Raw genomic sequence first — 12,270 nt, 5'->3', positions numbered from 1 at the left:
ATGTTACTTGCCACTTATGAGCCCAAGCCTGGATGTTGTCCAGGTCTTGCTGCATGCGGGCACAGACTGCTTCATTATCTGAGGGATTGTGAATGGAACTGAACACTGTGCAATCATCAGCAAACATCCCCATTTCTGACCTTATGATGGAGGGAAGGTCATTGATGAAGCAGCTGAAGATGGTTGGGCCGAGGACACTGCCCTGAAGAACTCCTGCAGCAATGTCCTGGGGCTGAGATGATTGGCTTCCAACAACCACTACCATCTTCCTTTGTGCTAGGTAAGACTCCAGCCACTGGAGAATTTTCCCCCTATTCCCATTGACTTCAATTTTACTAGGGCTCCTTGGTGCCACACTCGGTCAAGGGCAGGCACTCTACCCTCTGGAATTCAGCTTTTTTGTCCATGTTTGGACCAAGGCTGTAATGAGGTCTGGAGCCTAGTGGCTCTTCTATATTCAAGGGAATACAAGCCTAGTCTATGCAACCTGTCCTCATAATTTAACTCTTTTAGCCCCGGTATAATTCTGGTCAATTTGTGCTGCCCCCCCCTCCAAGGCCAATCTATCCTTCCTGAGGTGCAGTGCACAGTACTCCAGCCGGGGTCTGACCAGAGCTCTGTGCAGCTGTAACATAACTTCCACCCTTTTGTATTCCAGCTCTCTTGAGATAAAGACCAACATTCCATTAACCTTTTTAATTATTTTTGTACCTCTCCTCTAGCTTTTACTGATTTCTGTACTTGGACCCCTAAATCTCTCTGCTCCTCCACAGTTCCTAGCTTCTCGCCATTTAGAAAATACTCTGATCTATCTTTCTTAGGTCCAAAGTGGATGACCTCACACTTTCCCCACATTGAACTCCATCTGCCATAGTTTGCCCACTCATTTTCTGCTCCCATCTACACTATTTACTGTGCCATCTAACTTAGTGTAGTCAGAAAACTTAGATTTACGGCTTTCTATTCCTTCATCCAAGTCATTTATAGGTGTAGTGAAAAGCTACGGCCCCAGAACAGATCCCTGGGGGCACCACTAGTCACCTTTGCCAATTTGAGTACATACCCATTATCCCTACTCTCTGTCTCCTACCTCCTAACCAATTCCCTATCCAAGGCAATAGGTTGCCTCCAATTCCATACACTCTCATTTTTGTTAACAGTCTCCGATGTGGAATTTTGTTGAATGCCCTCACGTATGTCTGTTGTGCAGGTCTCCCTGAATTATATTCTTCAGCTATCGATAAACAAAATGTAACTTCCCTTCAGGCACGCAGACAAGTTTGGGCAGGAAGTGAAATTCTGAAGCATGCAAAGCTAACTATTGCCCAACTGCACTTGGCCCTTATCCTACCAGTGGAATGCAGATAGTTCCTCTGCCGAAATGGTAAGCAGAAACGTGGGACCAACCATACCAGTCGGAAACAGAACATTCAAAATACGCTGGCCCCCACACTGAGTAACCTCTCCTCCCGCTCCTTAGAATCGACTCAGACCTTCTCTTCCCCTTCGCTCTGGGAACCCACTCAGACCAACCCCGCCCCCAGAAGCAACTGGGTTCACGCTTCCCAGCTGAAAACAAATTCTGGCTTCTTCCACCCACGCCCCCCCCCCCCCCCCCCCAGGCCTCAGCTAACATTCCCCCCCACCCATCAAAAAAGGGCTTTTTCCTATATCTCCCCCCCCCCGCCCCCACCACCACCACCACTACCACCGACCTTCTCCCCCTACCAAAGAGAAGCAACCCTTTCCTTCAAACTGCTGAGAAATAACTCCGCACATTTTAAGCGCCCCACCCAGAAACAACTTGGGTCTTCCCCCCCTTCCACTCAGAGGAAAACCTCCCCTTGGCCAATCCCTCCTTCCTGCACAGAGAAGGAACTGGGGCCTGTCTCCCCCTCCCCATATTGAGCCAAAAATATAACCCCCACTGAGAAGAAAACCTACTCTCTTCCCCCACCCACCCCACAGAGCTGGAAGTGGGCCATGGTCCAATGCAGCTCTTTCCCTCTCATTGTGGAGAAAATCAGCATTGGCCCAGTAAACACCCACCGCTTCCCCATCTCATGTCGCTCCCTATCCACCCGTGGCTCCCTCCTCCTCCCCAGCCACTCGCAATTCCCTTTCCCCATACTGATAAATGTCATTTTACCCATATTGTGCAACATAACAAATATTCTTTAATGTTGCTTGTATAACATGAACAAAAAAAATGGTTTGGCCGGTGCCATCCAGTGTTGTACTTGTTATTGCAGTAACATTGTGGATTTGCTTGGCACTGAGGTACCAGGAAAGCCTTGGCTGAATTCTTGTTGCATCTGCTAACTGCTCTAAGCAATGTATACCCCAGAAACAACTTGGAAAAGTGTGTTTTCTATCCCAGTCAAGCAGAACTGTGACAGACAATGTCTGTAACAAAATTTTATGCAGTGAAAGGGTACCTGTGCTCACATTTCTGTAGAGATCTAGCTTTCTTTCTGGGCAGTAAGTAAACAAGCAAATCTATTTCCAGCCCACAGTGAGATCAGTTCCTAAGTTGATAATGTCATGTTTCATGGGGTTAATACTACGGACACTCTAGAAGTAAAATGTCCAAGTATCTAAACATAATGTAGAACAGCGGGGGAAAGGAGTGGATTTATACAGCAGGATGCTTATTTGACAGTTTTGGATCACTTTACAGGTATTGCTGGGATATTTTGGAGGGGCTAATTGTTGTTTGGAATAAAGATGTCGTTACATAACGATGCTTCTGATCCCAGAGTGGCGAAAGCAGCTGGGACTCGATAATTTGAGAAATGCCCTCAGATTTGCAAGAACTGATGAACCATGTCACCACTTAACATGGGGAAGAATGGCATTGTGTGTATTTAATCAGTTTTTACACACATCTGTGCTTTTCTTCAACTGCTTGTTTGAGAAGGTACACACCCTGTCAAATCCAATTTATCGAAAAAAAATAGATGGAGACATGAGGCAGCAAATTGTCCCTCTTGCTAAATACTGGCATGGCCGAAGGTTTTTGTTTTGGTTGCATGACTTAGAGAAGTCTCATATAACCAGAGATTTGTTGTAAATTTATAATGTAAAAAACTGGGACAGTCCTGGGGGGGGTCAATCTAGAACCTCCATTCCTCACTCACAGCAAATTATAAACTGGAGAAAAGTTGATATTTTCTTATTTCCATAGCAGCTAGAAATTGTAAGAATATCCTAGTCAGTGACTAGATCAAACATCGCATGACGCATCGATAATCGTGGCCTGTTGTCAAACGCAACAGAAACCCTACAAACTGTTGACTTATTAATTGCTGGGTGACCTCAGCGTTACAGAAACACTTAAGAATTAAGATTTTCAACCTAGGCCTCAATCTTTTCTCGTTGGGAATACAGAGCTTTTTCTTTGTTTCTTCAACAGGGACAGTGATCATTTAGTGACAGGTGATCAGCTATTAATGAATTGCTGTGTATCTTTTATTCTTATTATCTTACTCACTGATTCGGATGATTTGATAATTACAACAATATTTAGATTATTAGGAGATTGTGGCATGAATTTGATGAAATATATTTTTTATCTGTTCTTAATATTCTGCGAGGTAGTTTATATTTAAAGTTAATGTACTAGTTTTTCCAAGAATTATGGAAGATGTTGTTTTATTCTTAAACAAGCTGAAATCTTAAGAGTCCTGAACTCTTATGGTGCAACGTGTCATTTAACATAGTGAACGTTGACAACCAAAAGGTCATTGATAAAGTACCACATAAGACACTCCTTTACAAAGGTCAGTGGGTATTAAGGCTAAGACTTGGATTCGTACCTGGGGAAAAGGAAGAAAATAGAGGAAGCAAGTCAGGGGAACTAGAGGTGGGGGGGAGGTATCAAATCGGGTGCCCCAGGGATCCGTACTGGAATTTCAGTCTCAATGTGATGCTGAACTAGAGGGAGGTATGTACTCAAAGGAGATAGTCAAGCTCTAAAAAGAGAACAAAATAGTTTGCACCTGGATCGATCAATAGCAAATAAAGTTCAGTCTGGACAAATGCAAGTTACTGCATATTGGAAGTAAAAGTAGGAGATACATACACTCCATAAGTGGGGATAGAAATTGCAAAGGGACAGTCCAAAATGACTGAAGGTTGTCAATTGGTTCTGTGCTCACTACACCTGAACAGTGTGAGAAAGCAATAAACAAAGCAAAGAGGGTTTTCCATTATATTGTCTAATCAGTTGAGTTCAAGCCCCCAGAGGGCACGCTGATGCTCTGCAGTGCTCTGAGTAGGGCACACCTGGAGGACTGAATACAGTTCCGCTTGCTGCACATAAGCCGGCCGTCCAGACCCGAGGGGCAGTGCAGAGGTGAATAGTGAGGATGATCCCCAGTGTCAGTGGCAACAGCTGTGAGCTCATTAGCCTCAGGAAAGAGTTGTCTCAGAGGGGACATTCTGGACATATATAAGATACATAAAGGGACAGAGAAACTAAAACCAGAAACAAAATATTCACATCTAACAATGGAGCAGGACAAGGGGGACACAGGCTCAGTCTTTTGAAAGGCAAATTTAGGATCAACATCAGGAAGTCTTTATTTACCAGAGGGTAATCAACAGCTGGAATGGGTTAACAGGAAGAGTGGTTGTGGCAATGACATTGGGTTCATTTAAGAATCAACTAGGTGCTGATAGAGGAAGATGTTAGGGTTGGCAATCTGGAAGGATAAGGTATCTTCATTATTTGAACCTACGTTATGATATTTTAAACCTATCTGTTCCACACCTGATATTGTTTTAGTAACATCAGTTGAAGTTTGTTTCACTTAAGTTAATTTGAAACCAAAACCTATCATGATTTTCTAGAAAGTTCTATGTCTGTATATTTTGAAAATATGACTTCAAATTGTATTTGACATTGTGTTCATGAAAAGAGGAGGTGGTGAATATATCATAAGGTTGTTCTGTGTAGGATTCACAATTACATTTTTAATCGTATCTTCTTAATCACAAAGTAATATTTGTGTTTCATTTTAACTGAACTTTCTAAGTTCTGTTTCTAACAAGTGTGCATGCTGAGAAAGGGAATATGACTGACTGTCACTGTATTCAGCCTGGCTTTCTCTATTATCATACATAAGTAATATATAAAGTCCTCCTGTAGAGAAATATATGTAAGTAAACTATAGGTTACCTGTTTTTCCAAAATACAAGTTAAATTGCAAATCATTTCATAATTGCAGCCATATAATTATAATTGTTGATGGTGAGATTGCACTAAAAGTGCTTTATAAATTACAGTACTTGAAGTCAGGACTGGGAAATTTAACAGTTTCAGAATCGACATTGGTATCTCTGCTATTGGCAATGGTGTGCATCCAGTCTAATTTATCATATAATCTCATAACAAAATTGTTTCTAAAGCGCTCTTTCTAACATAACTCCCACCTCAAAATCCAGCCTCCAATCTTTAAAGGAGTCTTGCCATTATCAGCAGTCTCTCCCAAAAAATCAGTTACAAATAATAATCAATAACATACCATTCTTTTGTGAATTTACTCGTCAATTTTTTTTGTTAACATGAAGTTCTTGTTTCAGTGGAGAAACCTGATTTAGATCATTGGGGAAATTGACTAGGAGGAGTTACTTATTGAGCCAGACAGTGTGAAGAAGCTGAATTAACACAGTTAGAAATACAGTCATTAACCTAGGGGGCTTCAGCAATCAGGAGGTTACAACTGTATGTTAATGCAGTTCCCTCGCACCATCAGGCTCAGTAACTCATCGAAGCCAGTCTCCCGATATTGCCATCAGCACTCGCAATTTAAAGAGACTTTGCCACCAGAGAAGGAGAACAGCTAAAACAGACACGCATCATTCCCCTCATGATAATGCTACACTCAAGTGGTACAATGACGTTTGCTTGATGCAGGGGCACATTTTGATACAGAAAAAATGTTTGTGAAGTGACCGTGCCTCTTGAAACAAGAGTATTTGTACAAATAGACAGCAAAAACCACAAGAATGGCAATTAATTGTAATTCTTTGATTTTTAAAAAGAGGTCCTGACATCAGACTCCCTCGATCAATACTGGGAAATGTTAGAAAGGAAATTTATAATCAACAAGTGTAGCACAGAATGCAAGCCGATTAAAATATATTTATTTAGTTCTGAAAATGTATATTCTGAAAAATAATATCAAACTAAGGTGCATTTTTAACCTCAAGTAAGTACTGGGCAATCTCAGTGAGTGGTGGCCACATTTTATGAAGTGGCATTCACAAAATGGCATCATAATAAATCACATAAAATGTCGACATAAATGTCAGCTCATTTCCCACACTAACCACCTTGTGTCCTCTCCAACTGAGATTGCTAGCAGTGCCAATTACTGTTAAATTCCAAACCATACCTCTAGGAACTGCCCCAAATCATTTCAGGCAAATAAAGTTCCTCCTTTATTTAGTGACAAAGATCCAGGTCCTTCTATGCACATTGGGATGGAGCAGAGAGACATTTGCTCTGCATCCAGCCGGAGAGCTGGAAATGCTTGATATTGAAGCTGGATGCAAAAACACAGACAAGCACATCACTGTCATCCCTTGTCTTGATAAGCACAGAAAGAATTCACCGAACAATACAAATGTAAGAGATAACTTGCAAATATCACGCAGTATCTGTTTAGGGAGCCAAGTGTAAAGTAAAAGAGCCCCTTTTCATGGGCTGTTGTTTGAGAATCTCATGACCTTTCAAAAGGCAACATCAGTGAGAATCTGTTTCAACATTTGCCTCATACCTCATTCAAGATTGTAAAATAGTGTACCACAATTATATTTATATAAGTATATTCTAAGTGCAACCTGTGGCAGAAAATGTTATTTCACATTTTGGCTTCTGTTGCGAATGTACACAAAACATCCATTTTCTGTGGAGTACGTGCATAGAATCAGAGAATCATAGAATCAGAGAATCAGAGAATCATAGAATCAGAGAATCATAGAATCAGAGAATCAGAGAATCAGAGAATCATAGAATCAGAGAATCATAGAATCAGAGAATCAGAGAATCATAGAATCATAGAATCATAGAATCAGAGAATCATAGAATCAGAGAATCATAGAATCATAGAATCAGAGAATCAGAGAATCATAGAATCAGAGAATCAGAGAATCATAGAATCAGAGAATCATAGAATCAGAGAATCAGAGAATCAGAGAATCAGAGAATCATAGAATCATAGAATCATAGAATCAGAGAATCATAGAATCATAGAATCAGAGAATCATAGAATCAGAGAATCATAGAATCATAGAATCAGAGAATCATAGAATCAGAGAATCATAGAATCAGAGAATCATAGAATCAGAGAATCAGAGAATCAGAGAATCAGAGAATCATAGAATCAGAGAATCAGAGAATCAGAGAATCATAGAATCATAGAATCAGAGAATCAGAGAATCATAGAATCAGAGAATCATAGAATCAGAGAATCATAGAATCATAGAATCAGAGAATCATAGAATCATAGAATCAGAGAATCATAGAATCATAGAATCAGAGAATCATAGAATCAGAGAATCATAGAATCAGAGAATCATAGAATCATAGAATCAGAGAATCAGAGAATCATAGAATCAGAGAATCATAGAATCAGAGAATCATAGAATCAGAGAATCAGAGAATCATAGAATCATAGAATCAGAGAATCATAGAATCATAGAATCAGAGAATCATAGAATCAGAGAATCATAGAATCAGAGAATCAGAGAATCATAGAATCATAGAATCAGAGAATCATAGAATCAGAGAATCATAGAATCAGAGAATCATAGAATCATAGAATCATAGAATCAGAGAATCATAGAATCAGAGAATCATAGAATCATAGAATCAGAGAATCATAGAATCATAGAATCAGAGAATCATAGAATCAGAGAATCATAGAATCATAGAATCAGAGAATCATAGAATCATAGAATCAGAGAATCATAGAATCATAGAATCATAGAATCAGAGAATCATAGAATCAGAGAATCATAGAATCATAGAATCAGAGAATCATAGAATCATAGAATCAGAGAATCATAGAATCATAGAATCAGAGAATCATAGAATCATAGAATCATAGAATCAGAGAATCATAGAATCATAGAATCAGAGAATCATAGAATCAGAGAATCATAGAATCATAGAATCATAGAATCAGAGAATCATAGAATCAGAGAATCATAGAATCAGAGAATCATAGAATCATAGAATCAGAGAATCAGAGAATCATAGAATCAGAGAATCATAGAATCATAGAATCAGAGAATCATAGAATCATAGAATCAGAGAATCATAGAATCAGAGAATCAGAGAATCATAGAATCAGAGAATCAGAGAATCAGAGAATCAGAGAATCAGAGAATCATAGAATCAGAGAATCATAGAATCAGAGAATCATAGAATCAGAGAATCATAGAATCAGAGAATCATAGAATCATAGAATCATAGAATCAGAGAATCATAGAATCATAGAATCAGAGAATCATAGAATCATAGAATCAGAGAATCAGAGAATCAGAGAATCATAGAATCAGAGAATCATAGAATCATAGAATCAGAGAATCAGAGAATCAGAGAATCAGAGAATCAGAGAATCAGAGAATCATAGAATCATAGAAGTTACAACATGGAAACAGGCCCTTCGGCCCAACATGTCCATGTCGCCCAGTTTATACCACTAAGCTAGTCCCAATTGCCTGCACTTGGCCCATATCCCTCTATACCCATCTTACCCATGTAACTGTCCAAATGCTTTTTAAAAGACAAAATTGTACCCGCCTCTACTACTGCCTCTGGCAGCTCGTTCCAGACACTCGCCACCCTTTGAGTGAAAAAATTGCCCCTCTGGACCCTTTTGTATCTCTCCCCTCTCACCTTAAATCTATGCCCCCTCGTTATAGACTCCCCTACCTTTGGGAAAAGATTTTGACTATCGACCTTATCTATGCCCCTCATTATTTTATAGACTTCGATAAGATCACCCCTTAACCTCCTGCTCTCCAGGGAAAAAAGTCCCAGTCTGTCTAACCTCTCCCTGTAAGTCAAACCATCAAGTCCCGGTAGCATCCTAGTAAATCTTTTCTGCACTCTTTCTAGTTTAATAATATCCTTTCTATAATAGGGTGACCAGAACTGTACACAGTACTCCAAGTGTGGCCTCACCAATGCCCTGTACAACTTCAACAAGACATCCCAACTCCTGCATTCAATGTTCTGACCAATGAAACCAAGCATGCTGAATGCCTTCTTCACTACCCTATCCACCTGTGACTCCACTTTCAAGGAGCTATGAACCTGTACTCCTAGATCTCTTTGTTCTATAACTCTCCCCAATGCCCTACCATTAACGGAGTAGGTCCTGGCCCGATTCGATCTACCAAAATGCATCACCTCACATTTATCTAAATTAAACTCCATCTGCCATTCATCGGCCCACTGGCCCAATTTATCAAGACCCCGTTGCAATCCTAGATAACCTTCTTCACTGTCCACAATGCCACCAATCTTGGTGTCATCTGCAAACTTACTAACCATGCCTCCTAAATTCTCATCCAAATCATTAATATAAATAACAAATAACAGCGGACCCAGCACCGATCCCTGAGGCACACCGCTGGACACAGGCATCCAGTTTGAAAAACAACCCTCGACAACCACCCTCTGTCTTCTGTCGTCAAGCCAATTTTGTATCCAATTGGCTACCTCACCTTGGATCCCATGAGATTTAACCTTATGTAACAACCTACCATGCGGTACCTTGTCAAATGCTTTGCTGAAGTCCATGTAGACCACGTCTACTGCACAGCCCTCATCTATCTTCTTGGTTACCCCTTCAAAAAACTCAATCAAATTCGTGAGACATGATTTTCCTCTCACAAAACCATGCTGACTGTTCCTAATTAGTCCCTGCCTCTCCAAATGCCTGTAGATCCTGTCCCTCAGAATACCCTCTAACAACTTACCCACTACAGATGTCAGGCTCACTGGTCTGTAGTTCCCAGGCTTTTCCCTGCCGCCCTTCTTAAACAAAGGCACAACATTTGCTACCCTCCAATCTTCAGGCACCTCACCTGTAGCGGTGGATGATTCAAATATCTCTGCTAGGGGACCCGCAATTTCCTCCCTAACCTCCCATAACGTCCTGGGATACATTTCATCAGGTCCCGGAGATTTATCTACCTTGATGCGCGTTAAGACTTCCAGCACCTCCCTCTCTGTAATATGTACACTCCTCAAGACATCACTATTTATTTCCCCAAGTTCCCTAACATCCATGCCTTTCTCAACCGTAAATACCGATGTGAAATATTCATTCAGGATCTCACCCATCTCTTGTGGTTCCGCACATAGATGACCTTGTTGATCCTTAAGAGGCCCTACTCTCTCCCTAGTTACCCTTTTGCCCTTTATGTATTTGTAGAAGCTCTTTGGATTCACCTTTGCCTGATCTGCCAAAGCAATCTCATATCCCCTTTTTGCCCTCCTGATTTCTCTCTTAACTCTACTCCGGCAATCTCTATACTCTTCAAGGGATCCACTTGATCCCAGCTGCCTATGCATGTCATATGCCTCCTTCTTCTTTTTGACTAGTGCCTCAATCTCCCGAGTCATCCAAGGTTCCCTACTTCTACCAGCCTTGCCCTTCACTTTATAAGGAATGTGCTTACCCTGAACCCTGGTTAACACACTTTTGAAAGCCTCCCACTTACCAGACGTCCCTTTGCCTGCCAACAGACTCTCCCAATCAACTTCTGAAAGTTCCTGTCTAATACCATCAAAATTGGCCTTTCCCCAATTTAGAATTTTAACTTTTGGGCCAGACCTATCCTTCTCCATAGCTATCTTAAAACTAATGACCTGATTCTTTGTTGCTGAATAAAGGAGAAACTTTATTTGCCTGAAATGATTTGGGGCAGTTCTTAGAGGTGTGGTCTGTAATTTAACAGTAATTGGCAGTATGTTAGCAATCTCAGTTAGAGAGGACACATGGGCCTTAAATTTCCTCCATGTTTACGCCCAGAGACGCGTGTAACCGAGGCGCAAATCCATTATGCAGCTTAAAGATTGCGGAATTTTGGGCTTAAGTGAGTTACACCTGTAAGTACAATACGCCCAAATCTTCTCAATCTTTTACATCCATCTATCAATCTCTCCACCAGGACGTATCTACACCCATAAAATTGAACACGCCCCCAACTTTCAAATGCGAGATTCCTGTAATTGCACTTGTTCGGAGGGTCTCCACAAATTGTGACCAGATTTTCAGGCACAACAGGCTCCCATAAGTAACCTGAAACAGGCACAAATCAACTGACCCAGAATCAATTGAAGGCATTATCATCCTTTCTCACTGCAGAAAGCCATTTAGCATTCAAATTTGGCAATAACATTTTAAAACAGGCACATTTGCTGGCTCTACCCCGACTTTATATTATTATTATGGAGGAAGAGAACCGGAGACAGGAGGCCTGAAGAGTGAAGCAGCACAAGCAGAGGTAGCACCCCATTCGCAAGTACCCAGCTCAGAGATATACAGGCATTGACTGACATTGCAGGAGATGTCTGAGGAGTTAACCGTACGACGGCTATGATTTACAAAGGACGCCATCGGCCGACTGTGCGACTTGCCCTGAGATGATTTAAAGCCACAGTCTACGTGTAGCAGAGTCTTAACTGTAGAAATGAAGGTGACCATGGCCCTCAACTTTTCGGGGTCTGGATCCTTCCAGTCGTAGACAGGGGACCTGTGCTGGATTAGTCAAGGTACAGTAAAATTCGGCAAGTGACTGACACACTGTTCCGTCAGGCTGGGCAGTTCATTAAATTTGGAATGTCCACAGTGGAGCAAAGCTAGAAGCTACTGAGCTTCTACAGAATTGCTGTCCTCCCCAGAGTGCTGGGAGCGATTGAATGAAAGCACATGGCACTAAAGACTCTCCTTCAGAACCCGCAAAGCTACATGAACAGAACATAAGAACATAAGAAATAGGAGTAGGAGTAGGTCATATGGCTCCTTGAGCTTGCTCCGCATTCAATAAGATCATGGCTGATCTTCGACCTCAACTCCACTTTCCTGCCCGATCCCCGTATCCCTCAATTCCTCTAGAGTCCAAAAATCTATCATAGAGTCATAGAAGGTTACAGCACGGAAGGAGGCCATTCAGCCCATCGAGTCCATGCTGACTCTATGCAAGAGCAATCCAGCTAGTCCCACTGCCCCACCCTATCCCCGT

Source organism: Heptranchias perlo, chromosome 4 (assembly GCF_035084215.1).
Source record: "Heptranchias perlo isolate sHepPer1 chromosome 4, sHepPer1.hap1, whole genome shotgun sequence".
NCBI classification, from domain to species: domain Eukaryota; kingdom Metazoa; phylum Chordata; class Chondrichthyes; order Hexanchiformes; family Hexanchidae; genus Heptranchias; species Heptranchias perlo.
This window is presented reverse-complemented; position numbering follows the sequence as displayed.